Genomic DNA, 27,775 nt, shown 5'->3' on the forward strand with positions numbered 1-27,775 from the left:
ACTCTCTCTCTCTCTCTCTCTCTCTCTCTCTCTCTCTCTCCATGTTCCCTAGATTCACAAAAGCAGTGAATTACGTATCTGGTTGCATATAACAGAGAGAGAGAGAGAGAGATGAGAGAGAGGAGAGGAGAGAGAGAGAGAGTGTGTGAGTGAGTGAGTGAGTTTGGTGTTTCTCAGCCGTTGCTAAACTAAAAACTTCAAAGTCTCACTCTTCCCTTGCTTTGCTCTTTCCTCATTTCTATTCGCATTTGTTGTAAAAGTTACATTTCTAAAGAAAAGGAAAAACAATATAATTTAATATATTTTATTGGCTAGTTTAGTCTCATTGTCCTGGTATCAGTTTCGGTCACTGCGGTTGGGGAAGACGTGAACATATTAGACTGTTTTTTCTTTGTTTCATTTCCTCACTGTGCTATTTTTTCCTGTTAGAGTCCCTGATTATATATTATTATTATTATTATTATTATTATTATTATAAATTATTAAGCTATAACCCTGGTTGGGAAAGCAGGATGCTATAAGCCTAAGGGCTCCAATAGGGGGAAAAATAGCCCATTGAGGAAATGAAAGAAGGAAATAAACAATATGAGAAAATATTAACAATAAAATATTTGAAGAACAGTAACAACATCAAAACAGATATGTCGTATATAAACTACAAAAAGACTTGTGTCATCCTGTATTTAGGCATTATGGTACTAGGGATGTTGTTTAAATCCTCCTTAACCTTAGCCTCTTTTTTCGTGGAATTTTTTAGGCCTAGTACTAGGATGACTTTTGCTTTTTCTTTATCGTTTATAATTTATGTCTTCTTTCCTCTTTGTTTTTCGCCATCTAAGAGCTATATACTTCTATCGCTGACTGATGATCTTAAACCTTTTGTAAGCTGATTAAGCTCGCTCTCTCACTCTCTCTCTCTCTCTCTCTCTCTCTCTCTGCTTTGCTACTATGAATGGTCTTCCCGGGTCAAACGTTCAGCCTCATAAATCCTGTAGGATTCTGTTTGAAACTTGCTACCAACTGATTAGGTCAGTGATTACAGCTTTTCCATAACAAAATTCTCTCTCTCTCTCTCTCTCTCTCTCTCTCTCTCTCTCTCTCTCTCTATCTTTATAATGGCTGTATCTGCTTGATCAAAACTTTTACATTAAATGGTTTTACTTGTTCTTATTCTCTTATATATATGGTATATTGAAAATATCTGCCCTAGTCTGGTTATTCAATAGGTGTAGATATAACTTGAGAAACTATTTTTCAGTCTACAAGCAAATCTGTTATTTTCGCAGAAGAATGACAATCAGCTGTTTAGTAATCAGCTGTTTAGTACGCACCTACCTCGATGCCACATCTACACGATAACGCATCTTAGGTGAAGATTTAATGAATGAAATTCAGGAAAAGTGGCACAGGCGCATGCCATATGTACGATAATATTTGACTGTAGTCCCGGAAGGAAGTCAGCATTTTCGTTATATAAGCGGTAAGGCTAAATATTCCATGTAATTATATCTTTGTTCCTATCTATAACTTTTACCATATCATCAAATATGCTTTATATAGAGGCAGAAATGTGTCAATTCAGGTTAAATACTTCGAATTGTCTGTTTTGCTCCAATTAATGGCGGTATCTAGCAACCCTAATGTTCCGGGGACCCGGGGGATGGGGGATGATAGAGTGGGTGGCCGTGGTAGGACATATCACGGGTTTCGAAGTCTACCTTCGTTAATATGACAACGAAATGTCATTAGTTTAATGGTATGTATTTATTTCCATTTCTAAACCAATTTTATCAGTTTAGTTATCCGTACAGGTAGGCCTAATAGACTTATTTTTCATTATTCACACCAATATCAACCTAGCCAACTTACGTCTGTTCTGGCCAGAGCAGAGAGCCCATCTACTCGGCATTTCGGAGGGATATTTTAAGTTAAGTAAATACTATTTCATCAGTGTTTCCATTGTAAAATCATTATATCAACAGCAGAATTCATTTGAGTAGTCATAGTTACAAATCTTTCATCACGCACGTATTTTCTTGGCCAAATAACTAACCTAACCTAACATAACCCATGGGGTAACACTGAATGATAGGCCCAGACACTCATTGTATCACATTGCAGGTTTTACTTATCAGAAAAAACGTTTAATTATACAAGTGTATATCTATATATATATATATATATATATACATAGTGTACAGTATATATATATATATATATATAGATAGATAGATAGATAGATAGATATACACACATATATACATACACACAGTATATATATGTATATATATATATATATATATACATACACACGGTATATATATATGTATATATATATATATATATATATATGTTTACAGTATGTATATATGTGTTTGTAATAGAACACTGCAAGCTAAATAAAAAGCAGAAGCTATTGTCAGAATTTGTGGAAAATTGGGTTAGAGGAGGATCTATACCTTCAGGCTGAGAGAATACTATACAGTATGAGCATGAGAAACTCAAGGGAGTTCTGCTGGTCTACACATCTAACCATATTGTTAATTACCCTCTTTTGGACAGCAAAATCATAGGGTTCTAAGAGCTATGACCACCAAAAGGACTTTTATATCAGTCTTGGTCATTGCTGTGGCTTGACAGCTAGAGGAAAATGCCATTTGAACCATTTATATAAGCTTGCTGGGTGACTCCATATCTTGATAGTAGAATATTAAAGACTGGCCACATTTCCTGTACAATTATGAGTAATGAAACAGGAGTAATGTCTTTATATTACCTAGATGTACTGTAGTTGTAGCACTAATCATGTTGCTCTTCATTTATACAACTTACCTAATTGATTCCTGCATTGTTTTAATGGGGCATTTACATTTGAAGGATGCCGAGAAACAAAATGACTTTTTTTCTTAAAAGAATTGTTCTTTTTTAAATTAAATTTATCACTTAATCTTTTAGATGATATTTAGCAACGTATTACAGTAAAGAATCTTCTTTTGTACCTATGAACATAAAACCTATCATCCTTTAATTAGAAGGATTACTTTGGCTCGAACTGGTATTGGTGGTTGAACGGTGAGGGAGCACCCCATCACAGTTGGTTGTCTATTCAGTTTTGCTTCGACTTCTTTGCTGTTAGTATGTGTGTGTGTGGTATAACTCCAAAATTGTGGGTTCTTTTCTTGTTTTCATGTTTGTGGGGGAAAGGTGAAGTGGGACATAGACCCACAGTCTTTGTTCTTTGTATCGGGCATGTCTATGCAGGCATCCCCTTGTGCCGGTGTGTTAATTGTGGCCTCCGATGCAATGAAAGGCATGTGCTCTGAAGGGGAAGAAGTGCTCTAGGCCTTTATTAGGGATGTGCTAGGGACCCCAAGTGTTCTTTGCTTCCATGAGGAAGCTGAACAGATTGCTTTTGTGACTGTGCTGACCGTTATTGACGGGCTAACTCGGGTTTTTCTGTTAAGCCCTCTATGACTGCTTCGAGGGATTTGGATGGCAAGTCTGCCTCTCCCCCAGTAACCCCTGTGTAGCAGATGTGCAGGTTGTGGTGGTACCCATGGTTTTTTATAGTATTCAGGGTCTGATAAGTCTGGTTAGGTAAAGGTAAAATTAAGTCCTAAGTTGAAATGTTTGCCTCCCAGTCCCTGGTGTGACCTAATCACTTTTCAAGTACCAGCCCTCCCCTCTCCTCCCCGTGTCCATTTCCCTAACCTTGTGCCAGGGGTTACAAGTCTATGTCCTCCCCCAGTGTGCCTTCCCCCTTCCCCATGTTCAGTGCACCCCAGTTTTGTGGTTTTTGCCGGAGCAGTCCATGTAATTTGCAATCATGATTATTGACAATGCTGGTGGTAGTAACTGCAAAACATAATGGTAGTTAAGAACTGACACTAGAGTAAATATGATTAATGATAGATTAATTTGACTTGATATTAGACAATGGTATACATAGGCAATGAGTAAGTATACATAAAGATAGGTTATAATTTTGATGTTATCCTTTGAATCAGTAAGAGGATATAAAACATTGGTTCGGGGGCCTGAAATGTATACTGTACTGCGCATGGATAACCGTACCCACGTGATATACACGCTCCAGTCATAAAATATGGAGAGCTGGATATATATATTAATGGATTTGGTATGATCCCTGATACCGTAATACTAATTTTACATAGTTCACTCTACCTGCCTAATGATTTAAGTGGGCAGTAGGTGAGAGATGAGCAGGAGTGAGGCTTGGCTTGGGCTTCATGTAAACAATGCTTTCCCCACTCAGTCTTATCAGCTTCTTACCAATGCATTGGTACCACATCATAACTTTATCTCCCCCAAAGCTTTTAATAGCAGTTACAAGCTTAATTACTCCATTGACTCAGTCATCGAGCACGTGCCAACATGGTTTCCTGGTTATGCAATGAGGGCGTGAGGCAGGTGGTGGGCAGGGTAATGTAGGAATCCCATTGCACCCAGGTGACAAATCACTGGCTAAAGGTAGCACCAATGCATGGACCTTGATGGGGGTAGCTTCATTGGCATTTGGTTGGTTGATGGCATGCTCGAGGGTGATGTTTTACTTGTGAGGGGGTAATTAGAGGTGTGTTAACTGTAGTCCTTTGTGTAGGGGTGGGCGCAGTTAAGTTTGCCATCCCCACATCCTGCGCATGAATATCTGCAGTCATACCTGGCCAGAACACAAAGGCCCATGCCATTGTATAGCAGCGGTAAGTGCATATTCCATCTGGTCGCCAGTGCTTAAGGCATTTGTGTGGGCTGATGGCAAGGGAAGGCGGGATGTTGCGTCTGCAGCCAAATTTGATTTCCACGCTTAGTCATGATCCTGAAGTTTCATGGCAGTGTTTGTTGCTTCAGCCTAAAAAGTCTTGTGTTTGTGATCATGTCGAGGGTGCCATCACAAAAAATCTTGACCACCCCACACGTCTTTGACTAGAATAGAATGAAGCCTATCGTCAGCCGCACATGGTGCCCAGCAGTGGGATTTCAATGGTAACCAACCATGGTGCAACAGACCCCAGTTTCTTATATTATTTTCTAGTCGTAGAAAACAAAACTAGAAGTATAACCCTATTTAAATGACACTGGTTTGTATAGCTAGGAAAAATACAAATTGTTTTTGAAATATGTAGTTTTTTATTTATGTATCTAACTTCCATTAACCTTTCTTTCAATAATCCTGTATTTTGCAGTTGTTTTTATGTGAATACAAACCTTCATAATTTGTTGGTTTACTCCTGATTAATTTAGTCATGACTAAAATTAAAAAGTTGTGGGATTCTGGTAAGATTGTATAGAAACCAAATATCCAACCCACACTGGAGAGGAGCGGCTGAGTTGGTGACGGAGCTTTACTTATATCCTGGCTGTCTGTGCGGGCAGACGTGTTTACTGTGCTTTATACTGTTGTTTTGCTGTGCTTTATGGTTTTTTTATTTTTCTCTGTGCGAGTGATCCATCCTTTTTGAGGTTTTCAGAGATGCCTGTGTCCAAAAATAAGTGCTTTTTGAAGTACTGATGGGATTGATATTGCGTTGCTTATGGAATACAGTGAACCAGAAATCACACACAGTGGTACAGTACTCTATCCTCTGGCTTTGGCCCTTGTCCACCCAGATCATGAAACAGTGCAGGTATTCTTAGTTTCAGATTTTGACAATGTTAACAGATCCCCATCTCTTATGAGGGTACTCAGGGAGGCCAGTTTTTTCTTTCGGATATTGTCAATCGAGGGGATTTTTAAGATTTACAGGTACTATCTCTGGTAATAATGTTGAAAATCTCACCAAAGATACCACCTCGAACACTCATTCGAGTGGCAGTAGATAAACCTCTATCTTCAGTAACAGAATCAGCGTTGCTGAAGTGATTCTATTATTCGCCATTATGAGTTCGATTGATTGATTATGAGCTATCTGGCATCCTGACAATACGAGCTTAAATCGAGAGTCTGGCCTTCCAGTATGGAAAAACACCAAATTAGAATCTTTTACTTAGAAAGAAACTAATATCATTCACATTGAATTCGTGTTGGCGTGATTTCGCTTTCGTGCTTGTAGTTACTGTACTGTATCGTGTAGCATTGAAGAAACCCTTATGTAGGTAAGAGACCTTTCTCATATATCATTTAATTCTTAAAATAAGTTTGCAACATATTACAATTGATATAATTGTTACTCCGGTCATGTAATCCTTTACTTGGGACTGACCTCTAGGCCTTGGCTATCTTACAAGTCGGTCTTAAGATGTAATTTTCTTTATCTGGGTCAACTTAAACAGACAAATGCCTGTTACAGGGGACTTTCTCTCACCTAAGGAAGACTCCCCATATAAATAGTGAAGGTTTGTATTTGCATGGGAACATACCACAAATCTTCAAGATTTTTCCTGCCTATACAAACCCAAATCTATAATTTGATATCCCGCCTTATCCCTCCTGCAAGTCTTATTTCTCTTCCTCTTGTTATTTGAAATTTTTATAGTTTTTTATGTGAAGGATCTAATTTAATGCTGTTACTGTTCTTGAAATATTTTTTGTTGGTTTATTCTTCTCTTGTAGATTGTTTATTTCCTGGTTTCCTTTCCTCACCGGTCCATTTTCCCCCGTTGGAGCCCTAGGGCTTATAGCATCCTGCTTTTCCACCCAAGGTTATAGCCTAGCTTGTAATTATAATAGTAGTAATAAGTGAAGCTATGTTGTTCACTCGGTCGCTCCTCTCCGGCTTTGATGGGATAGTTGGTAACCCTACAGTGTTAACCAGAAGCCTTCAACGTTTTAATTCAGGTCGTAACTAAGTAAATCGGGTGTAAACCCAGGTTAGTTCAGTTAATTATTTGCAATTTACTTATGGCTGAAAGTTATAAGACTACTGATTTGTTTTCATTTTTTCAGATCGAATGGAGAGAGAGGGAGAAAGAGACGTGACAAGCAAATTTGGTGGTGTTGAAGAGGCTGACATAAGTCTCTCTTCACATAACATATTTTATGTTTTAGCTTATAGCTTTCTGATTTTCTAACTAGGTTTGTAGCTTAGTTAGTAATAGTAATAATAATAATGACTAATAATAATGATAATAATAATAATAATAATAATGAAAATAGTAATAATAATAATAATGATGATAGTGATAATAATAATAATAATAATAATAATAATAATAATAATAATAATAATAATAATACTGTATGTAAATTTATATACTGTATACATATGTGTGTATGATAATAATAATAATAATAATAATAATAATAATAATAATAGTAATAATAATAATAATAATAATAATATCATCCATATATATGTATATATCTATCTATCTCTATATACTGTATGTATATAAACAATTATAATAATACTATCCATATATATTTGTATATATATATATATTTATATATATATATATATATATATATATATATATATATATATATATATATATATATATATATGGATTTAGCTTGGCTAAATGTATAAGAATGCTCATTTATTTACTTTTTTTCCAGATTTGTCATCACATGAAGTTTAGAAGTCTTTTAAAAACAAAAAGGAAGACCCTTTAAGCTTCAATAATCACAGGTACGTCAGTAATTTATAATTTACTCCCTCAGGTTTTTTTAAACAATAAAACCAGCTCTTCTGGTTCTACTATTAATACCAGGTCAAATGGACCGCCACTTGCATTCTCTTTTATGCTCTCAGTCAACTCATCATTAGAAGAATTCCGCTTTCTTAACTGAAATATACAAATACTGTAAATAACTCTTGCTGTACATGCATATCCATTTTCTACTTCAATTGTTGGTTCTCGAACACAATATTCTAAATATCCCATTCACGCTCTGAATTCCATATGCTCTTTCTATATGGCCTAGCCTATTATACTTGTCACTTTTCATAGGGCTTGCTTTTGTGCACTCATTAACACGATCCTCCTCTTTCACTCCAAAACCAAAACGGGCGCCTGGTGACCACCTACATCCATTCTTCGAGTGACCCATTCTATTACATCGAAAACACTTTTCAGTATGACTTTCATTCTATCCTGTATCCCTCTTGAGACTTGCACTCCTCTCTCTCTTCATTCTAGAATTCCCTTTATATACTCATATATTATCTCATTCTCACTTTCTCATTCCCCATAGCATTCGAGAAACTATGCTATAACGTCTCTTTATCTAGGACTCTTCTCTCATACTTCCTTTTTAACTTACACACCACTTCCATTCCTTATATCTGTCCTATATTCAAACTCACAATTTTCCAGTATTTCAAATACATCATCCCATTTCAGTCTTGCACTTATCTATTGCATTTTCCATTTAGTTTATATATTCATGAGCTCACACACTCTTGTACAATGGCAAAGAACCTCACCAATACTGTACATTCATTTATATGTTTATCCCCAAATTTACTTCGTGCTAAAGTCGCCAGCATCTGCTCATACGTCTTTACTGCCCCGTTTTCCCCCTCCTCGTCTCTTCAAACTCATTCTTGTTTCTATACCTTACACCAGCTTTAAGTCTTCTCATCTGATCAATGTACCTTTCTCAAACAGATTCATATCTTATCATCCACACTCACGATTTTCCTCTATAAACTATTCAAATTTCCTTTCAAAATAATGCAAAAATCTTTATGCTCAAAACCTTTTTTTCCCCATACAGCTCTTTAAATCATACACTTAAAAACTCAACCTTATCTCTCACTTCATTCAAACTATATTTTGTCATCCTTGGTACTTCCCTCATCGGGACACACTTATATATTTACCTATACTCTTCTTCACTCTCTCACTCAAGCTATCTGCTTTTTCCTCCTCATTCATTTGTTCACTATCACTCGAAGGGGAATATAGAGACTACTTGAATCTACTCAGCATTTTCGTTATCACCTTGCTCATTGGAAAATTTTGAAAGCTTCCCAAGTACCTGCACTCCTACCACTTGATCTAGGTTGGCCAGGGCACCATCCACCAGTTGAGATACTACCGTTAGAGTTATTGGGTCCTTTGAGTGGCCAGACAGTAGTACAGTGGATCCTTCTCTCTGGTCATGGCTCATTTTCCCCTTGCCTACACATACAATAAATAGTCTGGCCTATTCTTCACGTACTCGCCTCTGTCCTCATACACCTGACAACATTGAGATTACCGAACAATTCTTCTTCACCCAAGGGGTTAACTACTGCACTGTAATTGTTCAGTGGCTACTTTCCTCTTGGTAAGGGTAGAAGAGACACTTTAGCTATGGTAAGCAGCTCTTCTAGGAGAAGGACACTCCAAAATCAAACCATTGTTCTCTAGTCTTGGATAGTGCCATGGCCTCTGTACCATGGTCTTCCACTGTCTTGGGTAAGAGTTCTCTTGCTTGAGGGTACACTCGGGCACACTTCTATCTAGGAGCATTTCACTGGGCGACACAGGTTCCTCGCCCAGAAATAGATTTTTCCTTCGTCAAACTCCCAAATTTGTATAAGTACAGTACTGTACCTTATTCACTGTCATCTGTTTTCTCCACTCTTTCTTAATATACAGATGTAATCAGAATCTTTTTTCATTTCTTACTGCTGTCTTTACTCTTAATCTTAGACAGCTTTCTCTATTTTACTGTCACTTTCATCAAAATTCACCTTTCTTTTCTTACCGGCAGCTTTATTTTGAAGTAATTGACGATGGCTTGTTAACATCACTGTCACTCTCATTAGATTTCCATTCTCTTCTAACTGCTAGTTTTATTATTACCCCGACAAAAGCTTATCTCTCTTGTCATTAACTTCTGAAATACCAGGGCAAAGACCACCAGGTCCCCACAAATTACCAGTATCTCAAAAAAAAAAACACCAGGCAACTATCCTCCTTAATTCAATATTCCAGCAGAAGACAGAATTATGGGAAGGGGCAAATAAATAAAACATTAGATTGTACACTAACTAAAAATAAGAAAACACCATTAATCTTTCCATCAGTTATTATGAAATCAGGTTTTAGAAACTGCTGGTACAGCAGTGCAATCTTTTTCGTTATGCTGTCTGTACTTCTCATAATTGTGGAACCAGTTTCTTTTTCAACTTGATTTTACCTTCAAATCTCAAAACTATTCTTCCTACCAATATTCTTTTTTGGTAGTGATGTTTATCACAGATTTTGATAACCTTTGCTGAAGAATTTTGCTTTTCCTCTCGCGGTATTCATTATTGAAGTTAATACTGAAAACACCATTTTATTCTCTCTTATTCTTTCAATGATTTTCCCCAAATACTACAGATGTTTTCCCTTTTCCAAAACCTGGCCTCATCCTAGCACAACAGATTCACCCTTCTTCCTCTTTCTCATTTGCATATTATAATTGATTTCTGGCATTGAATATATACTTAATCTGTAACACATTATCTCCTTTTAGATACTGTACTTATTTGCTTATGTTAGTTTATTGAGACAGTGACTAGAAACTTTTTAAACATGTTTTATTTATACGATGGTAACTGGTACAGCACTCGAACATATGCTACCGGGGTCTAAAGCTATGTCAGGCAGGGCAGCCGATCGCGACTACGATCTACCCCAAAGCCAAAGCGCAAAGTCCTTCAAAAAGAAGGCAACCGTGTTTACCCCATACAAAAAATGCGGGAAAAAAACATGTTAATAGAAGAAGAAATATATGATATTTCCCATCCATTGTCTCCATTCTATGAGCATTTTTTTCTAAAGTTACATTATCTCTCGTCCTTGTTTTTTCAAACTATCTTTCTTGTGGTACCAAGGACCTTACTTGCTCAATCACTCAAGATAATTTACTAATTTTACTTCTAAAATACACAATGCTACACATTTTCCTCTTCTAGATGTACCATCTCATGATTTTTCATCATCCATACACATTTCTTCCTAACTTTTTCAAATTTTATACCATCTCATACCTATGTCTGTCTAACAGTTGTCAGTATGAGTTAAATTTAACGTAAATTATTTTGTTTTGATTAAGTCACTTTGGCAGTGATTATTTCTTTTGGAACGTAATGACCCTGTTTCCTCCTCCCCGACATTTCTGACTTGTATAGTTTTAATTACAATGAGCTTGTTTTATTTTCACGGGTGGTGTTGGAGGAGACTTGGGCGCTGAGTGTCCAGGAGAAGACAGTCGTTTCTGGACCTTTAAGAAGAGGAGTGCTTGACTGACCGAGTTTGATAATCAAGATCTGCCTGCCTTCACTTTCTGCTGTTGTCTTCCTTTGGAAGATTTATTGATTATTCAACCTCGCCCTTGGTTCAGTGATTTAGCCAAGGGGACCTCTCTGCCAACTGGTGAGGTGTGATTTCTTGTCAGACGTCCGTGTCTGTTGATCGTCTCGCGACGCTAAAGTGATTGATTACCTGTCGGATGGCCGTGTCCATGGATTTACTCTTCAGTCTGTTACCTTGGCCCAGTTATTAAGCCAAGGGGACCTCTCTTACGTTTGGTAAGGTCTTAAGAATATATATGAATCCCCTCGACCCGTGATTTGAAGGCTGTGTTTGCCACTACCACTGTTTGAAGCTCACTTAAGGGAAGCAATTTATTTTTGTTGGTGTTTTAATGTGTAATAAGTTAGGTTATTCTGACTTTTCGACTTTCTATTACTTTCGGGGTCCTCTCTTTAAAGTATAATTGCATAGTCTTAATTTGGTGTAAGAGTGTTTGTTATTCGATGTTTACAGTGTGTGATTAGATTTTGTGTTTATTTAATCTATTTTGTAAGAGGCTCAGTGGTTATTTCCTTCTAAAAAGTTTGTATTAAATATTAAAGTTTTATTTTCAGTTTTTTTATATCCTCCTTGATTCCATCTCTGTACACTCTGTTGGGGCCATTCCACCTATTGTGGACTTGATCGTTAATGACTTTATTTGTGTTTAAGAGACTTGTGTATGATTGATGGGTTTGGCCCATAACACAGCTCACCATTGAATCCATCCAATATTGCTGAGTTTAGGAAGGACTGCTTCCAAGATTTATCATGTGCTATCAAACTATAAGAACATGTTTTTATGTCCTAACCAGAGAGAAATGGAAGCATATTTTTTAGCTATTTTCTTTATATAAGACTACTAATATCTTTTTAATTATTCTCTTTCAATTTCTTGACACTTTCTTAAAGTACTGTATAGTGTATCTATATTCTTTTACCACTTATTTTCCCTTCCTTCTTTGCCAGTGTCAGTTTATGTAATCCAACAATCCAATGTGTTATTCACTCACCCTTTTTCTCTTCTCTCTGTTTCCTAAGATTTTGTCTTGCCATAGTTTCACCCTATTTTGCCTATACTATATTCCAGTGATCTTCCATTATTTAGACCAAATTCTCACCTATAGTCCATTTCTTTCAGCGATGCATATTTGCACCTACTCGCGGCGGTGCCCTTTTAGCTCGGAAAAGTTTCCGGATCGCTGATTGGTTAGAATTATCTTGTCCAACCAATCAGCGATCCGGAAACTTTTCCGAGCTAAAAGGGCACCCCCGCGAGTCGGTGCAAATATGCATCGCTAAAAGAAATGGACTATAGTTTTACAAATTCCTACTAACCAGTGTCATCAGCAAGCATCACTCTCAAAGGGACCACATGATGACTCTTAATCGCAAGGTATAGATTTGTGGATTAGCAATTAATCCTTAGTGCAGACCACCTCTTACTTTAAACTCCTCTGTACTTTTGCCAGAACTGTTTGTGTGGTGGCTTCTTTATCCATATATACTACTGTAATATGCAAAAATCCCATTCCAGTGTGCTTGGGATTTTATATAAATTTTACAAGAGGATGATATATCAGGCTGCTCAGTCTTCACTACTAATGAAATCAAGGCATGATCAGATGTCCCGACTGGAGAACCAACCTTATTAGTTATAACGGCAGGAGAGTCAGTGTATACGAGGTCCAAGCAATTATCAGACCTGTGGGTAGCTTCATTTATGATTTGCTCACAGCCCGATTCAGAGGCAAAGTCTAAAGCTTACATGGCGATCGGTAGGAGAGAGAGAACTCAACCACTCCCTATGGTGAGCATTAAAATCACCAACAAAGACAAAAAAAGCCTTTCTATCATCTTCTTGTATCTTAGCCATAATGGTTAGAAGACAATCCAAGATAGAATCATCCATGTCTGGATTCCGGTAGATCGAACACAAATAAAAGTTGCTATGCCTGCCACAAACTTTTATTACCTGAATCTCATGACATCCACATTGATAGCAGGACTTGTGAGATGCAGGGTACTCAGTTCTAACTTACACAGCCATTCCCCTGGCCCTAGGGATGGCATCACGTTTCAACGCAATTTTACATCAGAGGAAGTCTGGGAAAAGGCTGACGAAGGATACGAGGTTAAAGGGTAAGTTGCCTGAAGCCGCCTCCAGGGGCAGAGTTAGGCTAACTCCTGCGGGCATCTTGAATTTCAGGAAGGTGGTGGTCCCTTTAGCAGTTAGTGTTTTTAATATCATCTACTGGATCATTGTTCTGGCGAGGTAGATTTTATTTTAGCATTTTCATGGAGTGGAATCGTTCAAGTAAATCATAGTATTATACTCAGTAACCCAAAGAGAAGTTAAGTAGAATTCTAGTAAAGAATGCAATCCTCAGTGGGCAAAATTTGGCCAACTGTGGTTTTCATAGGACCTTTGGCTTTAACCCTTGATGTCAATAGAATGTCTGAATACATAATATACAATTATCATAACTTTAAACACTTTGTTTCTTTAATAAAATAATACAATTACAAAAGTGAACTTCAATATCTGATCAAATTATCCTATAGCTCAACTGGTCTGCTGGTACAGTGCGAACTGAAAGGGTTTTAAAAACATGATCATCAAATTACTCATTTAGTAAGAACATTAAGTTAAGAGAGAGAGAGAGAGAGAGAGAGAGAGAGAGAGAGAGAGAGAGAGAGAGAGAGAGAGAGAGAGAGAGAGAGAGAGAGAGAGAGAGAGAGCATTCCACCGTATAGAACTAAAACTAATAGCTGACATTGTCTAAAAAATATCTGCCTTCTTACTGGTATATATTAGAATTGATAACATTTCTGAACTCTGTAATTGGAAAATAAAATAGTCTCAAGACCAAATTAGAAAACATTTGCAAGTGTTTCATTATCTACCTTTAATACAGTTATGAAAACAAAAAACATTCAAGGTAAGTTTAGTGTCCCAGGAGAGGGAAATAATTTAGGAAATTCAACAATTCATATAGAAAAAGAGAGATATATATGCAAAGAGTAAAATGGAGGGGTAGGAGAGTGGCTAAGTGATCTTTGGAGATATGGCAACAGTTGGGGAATCATTTTCAAACTAGGTGTTCTCCCATATCAACCATTTCTCACTGCATTGAGTACAGTATACGAACTGCCTGCAAGTACTCCGTATTGAGGCATCTTGCAGAAACAGGATTATGGCTGGTGTCCTGCAGAATAGAATATAAGGAATTAATGCTCTTCCATAATATCATAAACTCTGAGGAAAAAAGATTAGTAAGAGAGATAATTGAGGATCAGTTGAAGAACCCCTATAGAAAGTGCTGGAGCAAGAGCGTAGAAGAAATCTGTTGTAAATATGGGATGGAAGTTGAAGAAATAAGAAGTTGGGGGAAAAAGGACCCTGATAAAAGAAACCAAGAAAAGAATTATGGAAAAAATAGAAGAAACTATTGAAGAAAAAAAAGAAAGTAATGAACAAATTAAGATTTATTAAAGGAAATGGCCCACTGCCTTATATTAGAGAACTGAATCTGGATAAGGCATCCCTTGTGATGAAAGCAAGATTAAATATGCTCAACTTGAAAGCGAATTTCAGGGGAAAATATGAAAATAATTTGTGTGACTTGTGCAAAGATGAAGAAGATACCACAATAGGTTGCCAAAACTGATGATAGCAAGGTGTTACCTATCTAATTTCAAGGTAGAAGGGAATAAAAGTAAAGATTGAGAATCTCATCACGATATTAATTTATTTAAGGCATAGATAATATAAACTTGAAAACAATAATAAGAATAAGCTTAGAAGCTTTGCACCTATCTATAAAGGGATAGAGTTTCTATGACGTCATGGGTATAGCTTTAATCCAGTTAAGTATCTTAATTAAATCGTTAAATTCAAGTAATATCCAGAATAAATTCTACTAAAACGTATTTATATATAATAATAATTTATATATATGATTTGTATTTAATCTATTTATATTATTTAAAGTAATATAATAAGATAAAACATTTCAAAGATGTATAGTTTATCTGTTTTAGTATGACGTCACCAAGAAGCCATCTTTAATTTATGACGTCATTACCTATAAGCAAATCAAAGAGCTTTGAATATGTGACGTCATGAATTGAATATTTTGTAATATTAAATACACGAAAAATAGTAATATTTAAAGTATTTATGTTTAATAGAAAGACATTTAATTAAACTATTCTTACATTTATAATGTATACACCCTTCTCTTTTCTGTATTTAAGTAAATAAAGTGAATGTTCTGTATAATGACGTCACTACTCAAGAACCAATAACAATCGCTATGGGTAATGACGTCATTGTTCAAGAACCAATAACGAGCTTGAAAGGTAATGACGTCATTATCAAAGCAACCAATCACAGCACATGAAATAATGCCAGTCAGAAATATAAAAATGGTAGTGTCCTTTATATGTGAATACTATAATATAGCATAAATTTATTAAAACATTATAATAAAGTAATAATTGTAATAATATATTATATTTATTGTATTAAAATGAATATTTATATTATATTATGATTGATAAAGTAATGATAATATACTGTGGGCTGAAGTACAATACACAAAATGGCCTTTGTTCAGTTGGCCCAAATACTACCAGCATATGTATTAATATTTAATATTCCCTATTTTATTTCAATATAAAAAAGCATAAAATAAATTAAAATAGATTGAAAATTTAAATATAAATCTTTTAAAAATATGAAAACTCTCATAAAGCATATATAAGTATTTAAAAAACCAAAAATAAATTTATAAATTGGAACCATTTTTACTTTTCTTCCCGGTATTGGATCCCGGCCAGGATGAATGTAAACAAAACAAGATGAAGGTAAATAAACGTGTTATTTTTAGTGTATTTCTATGACTGTGCGCCCAATATATATGGGAATTTGGTAAGTAAGAGTAGTGTAAATATTTGTAAAACTTTATAAATGTAATTAATTTAATATATATTGAGATTATAGACTTAAATTCGTTGAATTATAGATGAAATTTGCTCCCCCAAGATTCCGTCCGTCTTACGAAACTTTTGTGCTCAAAAAGGTAATTTATTAATTATTAACATAATTTCTTGTAAATATAACAGTTTAATCTGATTTATATTAATATATAATTAATATTGAATGTTTAATCTTACTGTAGCAAAGCCACTAGTGCAGGCTTGATTGAAAGTAGTCATAGGGTGGTGGGCTGGTTCTTAAATGTAGTTTACGCCATTTAATACTTATTTGCAGAAGTTAATAGGTAAATATTCTTATCATATATCATATTTCGCTTTAATTATAGTTATATGCAAGTTAATGACCAATCTAGTATAATAAGGAACAGGCACAAACATTATTTTCATGTAACTGGCTTATATATACCCTTGCACCGCTAAGCCAATCTAGGAAGGTAGCTATACTTTGGTACCCCCAATGACTCATTATCAGTTTGGTGACTCTGTTTCTACTCGCCAAACCATGAAGTGTCTCGGAACAGTGCACTGATAAGGGGTGTATGTATGAGAACGGCCACCTGTATGTATGAGGATGGCTTGCTAAGAATACGGCAGTGTAAGGGGGTCGCAGGGGCCGTTAACCCCCCCATTAGTTAAGTAGGTAAGGACACAGCCTGTAGGATAGGTTAGGGTGGGGGAGTTTAGGTGAGCTGGTGTCCATTTACTATGCACTCGGGAGGAACTGGCCGCTGATATACAAAGGCCCCTATAGTATAGTTAAGCCGAAGGATTTTCAGGATAAACTACTGAAGCACAAATTAATGTGTGGTTTACTGTGTAGAATGTTGGGGCAGTCCCTTTAAAATGTTGCATTTTTTCGTGGTTTTTGCAATATTGACATACGTTAATGGCGAACCTGGTTGTTGTTGTTCGGGCTTATTACAACAGGTTTGATGGCCAAATACACAAAATACAATTATTGTGGGGTTTTGTGTGTACAATGATGGGACACCCACATACAAAATGTGCGTTTTCCTGTGTTTTTCCGATATTTTTTGCTGCATTTGCTTGAGTATTGTGTATTTTTAAATGGTTTTGTAGGAAAACATCATCAGTTTTGGGGTAATAACTACATAAGTTGGGTTTCCTGTGTACAATGATGGGACAGTCATGTACAAAATGTGCATTTTCCTCTGTTTTTCTGATATTAGATGCTGTTCCAACCCTTAACCCCCAGGGGGATATATTTTTCCCAGCACATTTTGCAGTATATTTTTTTAAATTGCTCTAACAGCCTTAATTTTTGTCATAGAGAGGTCAGGTTGGTCTCATTCTCTTGGAAAATGCCTGAATTTTCTCAAAAAAAATTATCAAAAATATGAAAAAACAAATTTTTATAGCATTTTTTTGCAAGGACGTACCGGTACGTCCATGGGGGTAAAGTGATGGCTTTTGTGAAACGTACCAGTACGTCCTTTGGGGGTAAAAGGGTTATGTTGAATTTTGTGTTTTTGGAGCAGTCTGAGTGGTGACCACCACAACTCATTTCGCCAGCTTTCGTCATTAGAAATGAACGAAGCACCTAAGTTTGAACTTCAAAAGTTCAAACTTGTAGAAAATGTTTTTATGTTGAACAGGCTGACATGAGTCTTTTTATAATTTATGTATGAAATATCTGTTTTAATGTTTTTAAGATATTTTATTTTAATTGTTCATTACTTATGTTGTTTATTTATTTCCTTATTTCCTTTCCTCACTGGGCTATTTTTTCCCTGTTGGAGCCCTTGGGCTTATAGTATCTTGCTTTTCCAACTAGGGTTTTAGCTTAGCTAGTAATAAGAATAATAGGCCAGTGAGGAAAGGAAATGAGGAAACAAATAAATGATATAAGAAGTAATGAACAACTAAAGTAAAATATTTTAAAAACAATAACAACATTAAAAAAGATATTTCAAATATAAACTATAAAAAGACTCATGTCAGCCTGTTCAACATAAAAACATTTGCTGCAAGTTTTAACTATAATTTTGGCGTATTCATGTCAATTCTGTGAAACAAGTGTTTTCAAAACATGGGACATTTTTTTCGCACAAACCCACCAATAATAAATTGACTTTCTCTACGGCGGCTCAACAGCTACTCCAACTTATCACGATTTTAACCCTTTTACCCCCAAAGGACGTACTGGTACGTTTCACAAAACTCATCCCATTACCCCCATGGACGTACCGGTACGTCCTTGCAAAAAAATGATATGTTTTTTTTCATATTTTTGGTAATTTTTTTAGAAAATTCGGGCATTTTCCAAGAGAATGAGACCAACCTGACCTCTCTATGACAAAAATTAAGGCTGTTAGAGCAATTTAAAGAAAATATACTGCAAAATGTGCTGGGGAAAAAATTACCCCTTGGGGGTTAAGGGTTGGAAATTTCCAAAGAGCCTGGGGATAAAAGGGATAAAGGGACAGAAGTCAGCATTGTTCATTCTTCTTTTTTTTTTTTTTTTAATCACAAAGGGGTTGCTTCTTGTCTTGTTTTGATCTCCATTGTTAATGAAGCTTTCAGGTCAATCTTGTGGAAAATATTTTGAAAGCTTGAATTCACAGTGGCCGAATGCAAATTTTTTTTCTTACGCTGATACAACACCTCCTCGCGATACAAAAGAATCGGCTTACGAAATTTTCCCTCTGCGAAACGAGATGCGAAGAATTTTACGACTCGCATTACGAAAAATGTTTCGGACAACGAAAGGAAGTACAGTGCTAGATCCCGACCGTGTCCGAGACGGATTTTAAAATTCGCTCGCCGCCAGCCCATAAACTCGCTACTATCCTCCTTCGTTCCCATTGGTTATCTCCCCACTCTTATGCTAGTTACCACCATGAGATCCTGCTCTCCTATTGGTCAGCATCTACTGTACTGTATCCTTTTGTGCATCTACGCAATGGCGTTCCTATGTCTTTTGGTTTCGGCAGCGGTATCGTGCCCATTGACTTAGTGTTTGTGATTTCGCTCTTGATAATTATACAGTACTGTATTGTGTGTGATATTACATCACATCATTAGCCATGGGTCTCAAGAAAGTTGCTGATGTCAAAGGAAAGAAGAGGGTGATGCTTTCCATGGAGGTGAAGATGGAAATAATCAAGAAATACTAGGCTGGCATGCGGTTATGTGTGCTCGGGAAGGAATATGGCCGAAATCCGTTTACGATAAGAACGATCCCTAATTTGTTATTAAATGAACAAAATACAGTACTTTTCATACATTTAATACTGTTTAGTGGTGTGTATCCTTTTTATAGTCATATAATGTGGTGTTTTTTGTAGGGTCTGGAACAAATTAGGCTATTTACATGTACAGTGAACCCTCGTTTCTCGCGGTAGATAGGTTCCAGACCCGGCCGCGATAGGTGAAAATCCGCGAAGTAGTGACACCATATTTACCTATTTATTTAACATGTATATTCAGACTTTTAAAACCTTCCCTTGTACGTAGTACTGTTAACAAACTACCCTTTAATGTACAGAACACTTAATGCATGTACTACAGTACTCTAAACTAAAACAGGCACAAATATTAAAGGCGATTTTATATCATGCGTTTCCTAAACACGCCAAAAAGCACGATAAGAAATGGCAACCAATGTTTTGTTTACGTTTCTCTGATCATAATGAAGAAACAAACGCATTTACTGTACACATCTGTGTATAGGTTAGTTTTTGCATCGATTATATTGATTATTCAGTACAGTATGTTGATTTTGTTATTACCAATATGTATATGTATATGGGTTATGAAAAAAATCCGCGAAGTGGTGAATACGCGATGGTCGAACTGCGAAGTAGCGAGGGTTCACTGTAAAAGGTAACTCGCAACACAATAAAATCACTTTACGAAAGCCCTTACGGAACCAATTATTTTTGTGTTGTGAAGCATTACTGTATCTGTTTTGAACCCAAAGTCATCAACGAGGAGTCTGAAATTGCTGTTGCTTCAACAATATGTTCAATATGAATGGAAATTTCTTCTTTCGAACAGTGGATAAAGGAAAGAACCAAAATAACATGGAACATAAAAAAAATCAATTTGCCGTCTATATAGAATTTTCCTTCCTGATTCATTCCTCTTTACGCAAGCGAAGCTTTTACCGCGTTTTGTCTGCCTGGTGAACAGTCCGGGTTTGCAACAAGCTCGCATTTCGATAGTTCCGAGTAGTGACCACAACTTTACTTTCTTACAAATCTGAGGAAAAATTTTTTTTTGTGGAGAGATAAGGTCATCAGAACAAATTTCGGTGCTATTATAGTATGCTATCTACCGTCGAATTTCTACTATAGTATGGTATCTACCACAAAGTATGTTATCTACCGTCAATGTTAATCCTCCTGTTTGATGAGGATTATCAAACTGATTACTTAACACCAGTATGTTATCCTCATTGGACTTTAATGATAGTTTAATAATATTTATTGGAAGGACAACATGGATGCATAATTATAAGCAGTTTGTAGGTTGGGTTAGGTCAGGTTAGATTAGGACATGGGTGCATAATTGTAAGCATTTTGTAAGTTAGGTTAGGTTGGGTTGAGTTAGGTAATGATAGGTTAGGTTATCAAGTCAGTATTGATCCTTCTTATTAGAGGCGGATTAGCAAGTAGACCGTATTCTTAGGGACTGATGGTGGGTATTATACTATAGTCAGAGAGGGGTGGTAGATAGCAAAATCGGCGGTAGATAGCATACTATAATAGCACCCAAATTTCCTTGTCTTCCCTAGTCTTACCATGGGTGAAGTGTCATGGTCTGTGATCAAGGTTGCAGGATATGTATAATTAGGACATTACTATTGCAGTGATATTTCCGTTATCGCTGTTTCCCATGGTCCCATTTTGGCAGCACGCATGTCAAAAGCATTTAAATATGTATTGTAATGCCATTATCATGACATTTATTTTTCTCCTAATAATAAGTGTTTATGTGTGAACTAGAGCAAAGTATATAGAATAAGATTTTCTTTTATTCTAATGTTTAAAATCTTTTTTTTTTCATTCTGATGTATTTACAAATTACCGTCAACATTTAATCATTCTTAACAGGAATATGATTTCTTAAGCTGTATGTGTCTGTTTTCTTCTGTGGCAACATTCTTATAACACGTTTTAAACCATATTTTTCTTTGCAGGCCAATAAAAGCGAGAAAAATGCAACGCACCACAAAGATGATTTCCCGGGAGGAACCAAAAATGTGGACGTTGTGGTGGCCATCAGTGGAAAGTAACAGGGGTACTGGTGGCCTCCTTGCAGCATTGCATCTCTGCTCTTATTGCTCATTAGGTAAGTATATTATTATTATTATTATTATTATTATTATTATTATTATTATTACTTGCCAAGCTACAACCATAGCTGGAAAAGCAAGATGCTATAAGCCCAAGGGGCCCCAACAGGAAAAATAGCCCTGTGAGGAAAGGAAACAAGGAAAAATAAAGTATTTTAAGAACAATAACAGTAAAATGAATGTTTTATATATGAACTATAAAAACTTAACAAAACAAGGGGAAGAAAAATAAGATAGAATAGTGTGCCCAAGTGTACCCTCAAGCAAGTGAACTCTACCCCAAGACCATGGTTCAGAGGCTATGGCACTCTCCAAGACTAGAGAACAATGGTTTGATTTTGGAGTGTCCTTCTCCTAGAAGAGCTGCTTACCGTAGCTAAAGAGTCTCTTCTACCCTTACCAAGAGGATAGTAGCCACTGAACAGAGTAGTTCTGGAAATTGGTGGTTCTTAGCTTTATGGTTTAAATACGTTTTTGTTCCGTAACCGAAATACAAACCACGCTATTTACAAAGGGTTTACTTTTAGCGCAGCTGAAATGACGAGCCAATAGTTTTTAACGAGGGTTAATTACCCCCGCGCTAGTTAGCGGGGGGTGGGGAAGGGTAGCTTGCTACCCCTCCCCCCTCCACACACCGGTGACTTGCTTCACTTCACTTTTGGCTCGGCGGTGATCAGACGTGTCTGTTCATCGCCTTCGCTGACAGCCTTTAATTTTCTTCTTTTTCTTTACAGCTTGTGTGATTGGTTGGAAGTTGACCTTCAGTTATTTTCTTTTATTTAATATGCGGACATGCCCTGGAGTTGCCGGCCGTCCTTGTGGGACTTTCATGTCGGACGTGAGTACGGATCCTCACACCCTCTGCCCTCAATGTCGGGGCCGACGGTGCGACCAGGATAACATGTGCCGTGAGTGTAGGGAGTGGTCTGCCTCCCAGTGGGAGAGGTTTGGCCGTCGGCGTAAGAAGAAGTCCAAGAGAGACCGTTCTCCTCCGGGGTTAGCCTTGAAGGAGGAAGGTTCTCGGGACTCTTCTTCCGCCGCCCAAACCTCCTCCGAAGCTCCCCCTCGTCCGCCTCCTAAGGAGAGTCGTCCGAGTGGGAGCGCAGGCCCTTGTTCTGTTTCCCTACCTTCGGTGGGGGGAGAGGGCGTCGCCTCCCATAGCGAGGCGGTTCCCCCTCCTCCTCCGGGGGAGGTTATTGATAATAATTCTTTATCCAGTGATGATCTGTTGCAGATTTGGTCGTCCCTGGGGCTTAAGGGCTTGCCCTCCAGGGTCGCTCTTATTGACCTTGTCTCGTTGGGGGCCGCTGTTAAACAGTCGCCGGTGGTAGCGGAGGTAGACCCTCTGTCTATTGTCGACGTCGTGGTGACAGAGGCCTCCGACGTGGCTGGGCCTTCCGACGCAGGTGCTGTTGCTGGTGATGGTGCTCTAGGCTCTCCTCCTCCTTCCGTGCATCCTTCGAAGGGGGAAGTGAGTCCTTCGGTCTCGACTGCTGCCCAGCTTCCTTCTGAGGGAAGTGTTTTGAAGGAGACTCCCCTTCGGAGGACCGATGGTCCCGACGATCTCCCCCGAGGCCGCCTCCGCCGTAAGGCTCACCGCCCTCTACGCCACAAGGGCCTCCCTTCCCCTTACAGGGGGACTAAGAGGCGCCTTTTTGGGTCTTCGTCCTCCGGGGGGGACTCTCCTCGTCAGCCTCAACCGACTACTCCGCCCTCCTTGAACCTCTCTGCGGACCGCTCTCCATCTCCTGCCGGATCTTCGCCTTCTGGAGAACTCGTCACCCGACGGGCAACGGTCCCTTCGGGGCTAAGGGATTCTTCCCTTACGCGAGCAGGGCCAGCGCACAAGCGCTCTCCTGCTCGCCAGCGATCTCCTGCTCGTCGACGATCTCCTGCTCGCCAGCGATCTCCTGCTCGTCGACGATCTCCTGCTCGCCAAGACTCTCCTGCTCGCCGACGCTCACCTGCTCGTCGGCTCTCTCCTGAGGTTCGCCCCCCTCGCCAGCGCTCTCCTGCTCGTCAGCTCTCTTCCGAGCGTCAGCGCTCATTTGAGGACCATCGCCCTGCGGTCTCTGACCACCCTTTAGTTCCTGCTGAACTCCCTGCTCACCATCGTGTGTCAGAAACACATGTTCGCCAACGCGCCAGCGATCTTCCCGTTCCTGCTCGTGAACCTATCCTCTCACAGGACACGCGTCGACCTTCTGCTCGCCAGCGATCACCAGCTCGCCAGCGATCACCAGCTCGCCAGCGATCACCAGCTCGCCAGCGATCACCAGCTCGCCAGCGATCACCAGTTCGCCAGCGATCACCTTCACATGCTGCCCGCCATCGCACGAACCTGCCTGATCGCCCGCTTACGCATGCTGCTCCTCATCGCAATACCCTGAACGATCGCCCTCCTGCGGATGCTGATCACCATCGCACAACCCTGCACGATCGCCCGCTTTCGCATGCTGCTCGCCATCGCACAACCCTGCACGATCGCCCGCTTTCGCATGCTGCTCCTCATCGCAATACCCTGAACGATCGCCCTCCTGCGGATGCTGATCACCATCGCACCCTTTCACGCGATCATTCACCTGCGCATGCTGCCCGCCATCGCACAACCCTGCACGATCGCCCGCTTTCGCATGCTGCTCCTCATCGCACAACCCTGAACGATCGCCTTCCTGCGGATGCTGATCACCATCGCACCCTTTCACGCGATCATTCACCTACGCATGCTGCTCGCCATCGCACAACCCTGAACGATCGCCCGCTTACGCATGCTGCTCCTCATCGCTCAACCCTGAATGATCGCCCTCTTGCGCGCAATCATTCACCTTCACATGCTGCTCGCCATCGCTTACCATCACGTGATCATTATCGCCAGCGATCTTCTTCACCTACGCGGCAGCACGATCCCTCGCCGTCGCGCCATCGCTTGCGTTCGTCGCCTCGGACACGTGTTCCTTTACCTGCCCACCCTCACGCCCACTCGCCTGCGCGCCCGCGCGATCGCTCGCCTGCGCGCCCCGCGCGATCGCTCGCCTGCGCGCCCCGCGCGATCGCTCGCCTGCGCGCCCGCGCGATCGCTCGCCTGCGCGCCCGCGCGACCGCTCGCCTGCGCGCCCGCGCGACCGCTCGCCTGTACGCCCGCGCAACCATTCGCCTTTGCGCGACCGTTCACCCTCGCGCGACCATAGTTCGCGGCGAATTCCACAGCCGGTGGTAGCAGCAGGGACGCGTGCTCCTAGACGGCACTCGGGATCACCTCCATCCAAGCACAGGTTGGTATTGCAGGACGAGGACAGGTCATTACAACATTCTTCCCCACCTTCTTTTCAGGCAGGTACCGTCGTGTCCACTCCAAAGGATCGCCCGATCCCTTTCACCTTAGCGAGGATTTCGGACTCTGTGTCCTTTGAGCAGCAGACTTGGTTTGGTCCGCTGGCACGGGCGTTAGTGAGGGTTATGAAACCAGCACTCGCCGGCCAGGGTGACAAACCAGCGGCTGTCTCTCCTTCGCTGAAGAGAAAGAGAGGAGTGGACTTCGTGGTGACTTCCCCCAGGGCGAAGTTGGTTCCCAAGAGGTCGGTCTCGAGGGTTCCCTCTCCTGCACGAGTACTCTCTCCTTCTCCCGTGGACGAGGCCTTTCCGTCCTCAGGTGAGTCCAGTGGACCGGTAGTCTTCCCCCCGGCACCAGGGGGGGAGACTTCGCTTCAGGCAGGAGAATTGTCTCGTGAGGAAGGGGCCCCTCGAACCTCGTTGTTGGGATCCTGTATCCCTCCTAGGAGGGAGCCCAAGGATTCCAAGACCATCCCTAAATCCTCTGCAAGGATTCGACAGGAACCCATGACTACCCAGGGGAATGTCCACGTATCACCCCAGGAAGAGATTCCTGGGGCAGGAGACTTAGCTGCCAGCCCACAGGGAGGAGAACAGCAAGAGTCCGAACATGCCTTCTGGCAGGTCCTAAGCCTGATAAGGCAACTTAACAGTCTTACGGATCCAGTCATCCCCCCCCGTGAAGGCAAAGACACAATTCTGGATGAAGTGTTCGACGTTCGGAAGGCCCCTAAGACCAGTGCAGCTCTGCCCTGGTCTCGGGGGCTGAAGAGTGCCAGAGCTAGGGCCAATGCTCAGCTCGCACTTCTTGCCTCCTCCAGTCGTTCCACTGCCGGGAACAAACTCATCCCTCCTCCTCGCCTTCAGCAGAGGAGGTATTTCGAGATCCTGGGTGAGCACAACCTCGCTCTTCCGCTCCATCACTCTGTGGAGGAGCTGGCGAAGGGAGTTCCCTTGGAGAAACTCTCTGCCCGGCAGGTGTCGTTCTCGGCGGCAGAGATCCTTAACCACGAGAAGGTCGCTAAGTGTGCCATGCAGGCCACTTCGTGGCTGGACTTCTGGTTAGGATCTCTGGGCATCCTATTGCGATCTGAGGACTTGTCCAAGGAGACCAATAGGAAGGCCCTAGAGACCTTCTTGCTCTCGGGCACCCGCTCCATCGAGTTCTTGGCGCACCAGGTTACCACCCTGTGGGCCAACTCGGTGTTGAAGCGTCGCGATGCTGTGTCCGAGAGATTCCATCCGAAGGTCCCCGCCGTAGATGTGTGTAGGCTCCGACATGCCTCCCTCCTGGGGGAGAGCCTGTTTGAGCCTCAAGACTTGGAGCGAACGGCTGAGAGGTGGAGGAAATCCAGCACGGACTCCCTCCTCCACAGGGCCCTTACAACTCGGCCCTATAAGCCTCCAGCCCCGCCACAACAGCAGCAACAGCCTCGTAAGGCTCCAAAACAGGCACCGGCAGCTAAGAAAGTGGTGTCTAAGCCCCAGCCCTTTCCAGCCAAGGTCAAGAGGGGTGGTAAGTCCTCCAGGGGAGGCAAGACTTCTAGGGGTGGCGGCCGCGGCCGCAAGCCCTAGGGGTGGCAGTCCCCCTGCGTGTCCACCTGTGGGGGGATGCCTTCAGCGTTGCGTCCGCAGGTGGCAACATCTCGGGGCCGATGCTTGGACGATCTCGGTGATCGGCCAAGGTTATCGCGTCCCGTTCACGTCATCTCAACCTCCCCTGACAGCGAATCCAGTGTCGTTGAGCTCCTATGCCATGGGATCGGCAAAGGGGCTGGCCCTTCAGGCCGAAGTCAAGACCATGTTCGAGAAGGGTGCTCTCCAGGAGGTCGTGGACGGCTCTCCAGGCTTCTTCAGTCGACTCTTTCTTGTAAAGAAGGCTACTGGAGACTGGAGACCCGTCATCGATCTCTCGGCTCTGAACAGGTTTGTCAAACAAACCCGGTTCAGCATGGAGACAGCAGACACAGTCAGACTTGCGGTGAGACCACAAGACTTCATGTGTACACTGGATCTAAAGGACGCGTACTTCCAGATCCCAATCCATCCGTCTTCCAGGAAGTACCTGAGATTCTGCCTAGACAACAAGATCTACCAGTTCAAGGTGCTGTGTTTCGGTCTCTCCACAGCTCCTCAGGTGTTCACCAGAGTGTTCACCCTGATTTCGACTTGGGCGCACAGGAACGGCATTCGTCTCCTTCGTTACCTAGACGATTGGCTGATCCTAGCAGACTCGGAGTCGACCCTTCTTCGACACCGAGACAGGCTTCTAGATCTTTGCCAGGATCTGGGGATCGTGGTAAACCTCGAGAAGTCCTCTCTGCAGCCGTCCCAGCGACTGGTTTATCTAGGCATGCTAATAGACACCAATCTCCACAAAGCCTTTCCATCAGACGACCGGATAGCAAGGCTGAGGAGGGTGGCGGAACCTTTCCTCAGGCGAAAAGAACTCCCCGCCCAATCGTGGTTGCGTCTCTTGGGCCACCTATCCTCCCTGGCCCGTCTGGTTCCAAACAGCCGCCTCAGGATGAGATCCCTTCAATGGCGGCTCAAGTCCCGGTGGAATCAAGGATCCGATTCCCCGGACACTCTGATCCCAATGGGGTCTCTGGAACAGACGGACTTGCGGTGGTGGCTGGCCGACGAGAACCTGCGAAAGGGAGTGAGTCTTCTCGTCCTTCCCCCGGAATTGACTCTGTTTTCGGACGCGTCAAAAGAAGGGTGGGGGGCGCACGTTCTGAACCAGAGGGCCTCAGGCCTTTGGTCAGAATCAGAAAAGTGCCTACACATCAACCTGCTAGAATTGAAGGCCGTCTTTCTGGCCCTTCAACAGTTCCAACGGTTCCTGGCGGGTCACTCCGTGGTGGTGATGAGCGACAACACCAC

General features: G+C 40.9%; 1 long non-coding RNA gene across 2 annotated transcripts in view; it reads left to right on the top strand.

The window, feature by feature from the left end:
- The first annotated feature begins 1,621 nt into the window (after positions 1 to 1,621).
- Positions 1,622 to 27,775, top strand: part of LOC137637484 (uncharacterized) — a 40,021-nt gene continuing 13,867 nt past the window's right edge. For both annotated transcript variants that reach the window (XR_011043661.1, XR_011043662.1), the window contains exons 1-4: positions 1,622 to 1,756; positions 6,905 to 7,033; positions 7,517 to 7,589; positions 16,081 to 16,171. This is a non-coding gene — a long non-coding RNA (uncharacterized lncRNA). The remainder of the gene's footprint in view (positions 1,757 to 6,904; positions 7,034 to 7,516; positions 7,590 to 16,080; positions 16,172 to 27,775) is intronic.

This window comes from Palaemon carinicauda, unplaced genomic scaffold (genome assembly GCF_036898095.1).
Source record: "Palaemon carinicauda isolate YSFRI2023 unplaced genomic scaffold, ASM3689809v2 scaffold78, whole genome shotgun sequence".
Classification (NCBI taxonomy): Eukaryota; Metazoa; Arthropoda; class Malacostraca; order Decapoda; family Palaemonidae; genus Palaemon; species Palaemon carinicauda.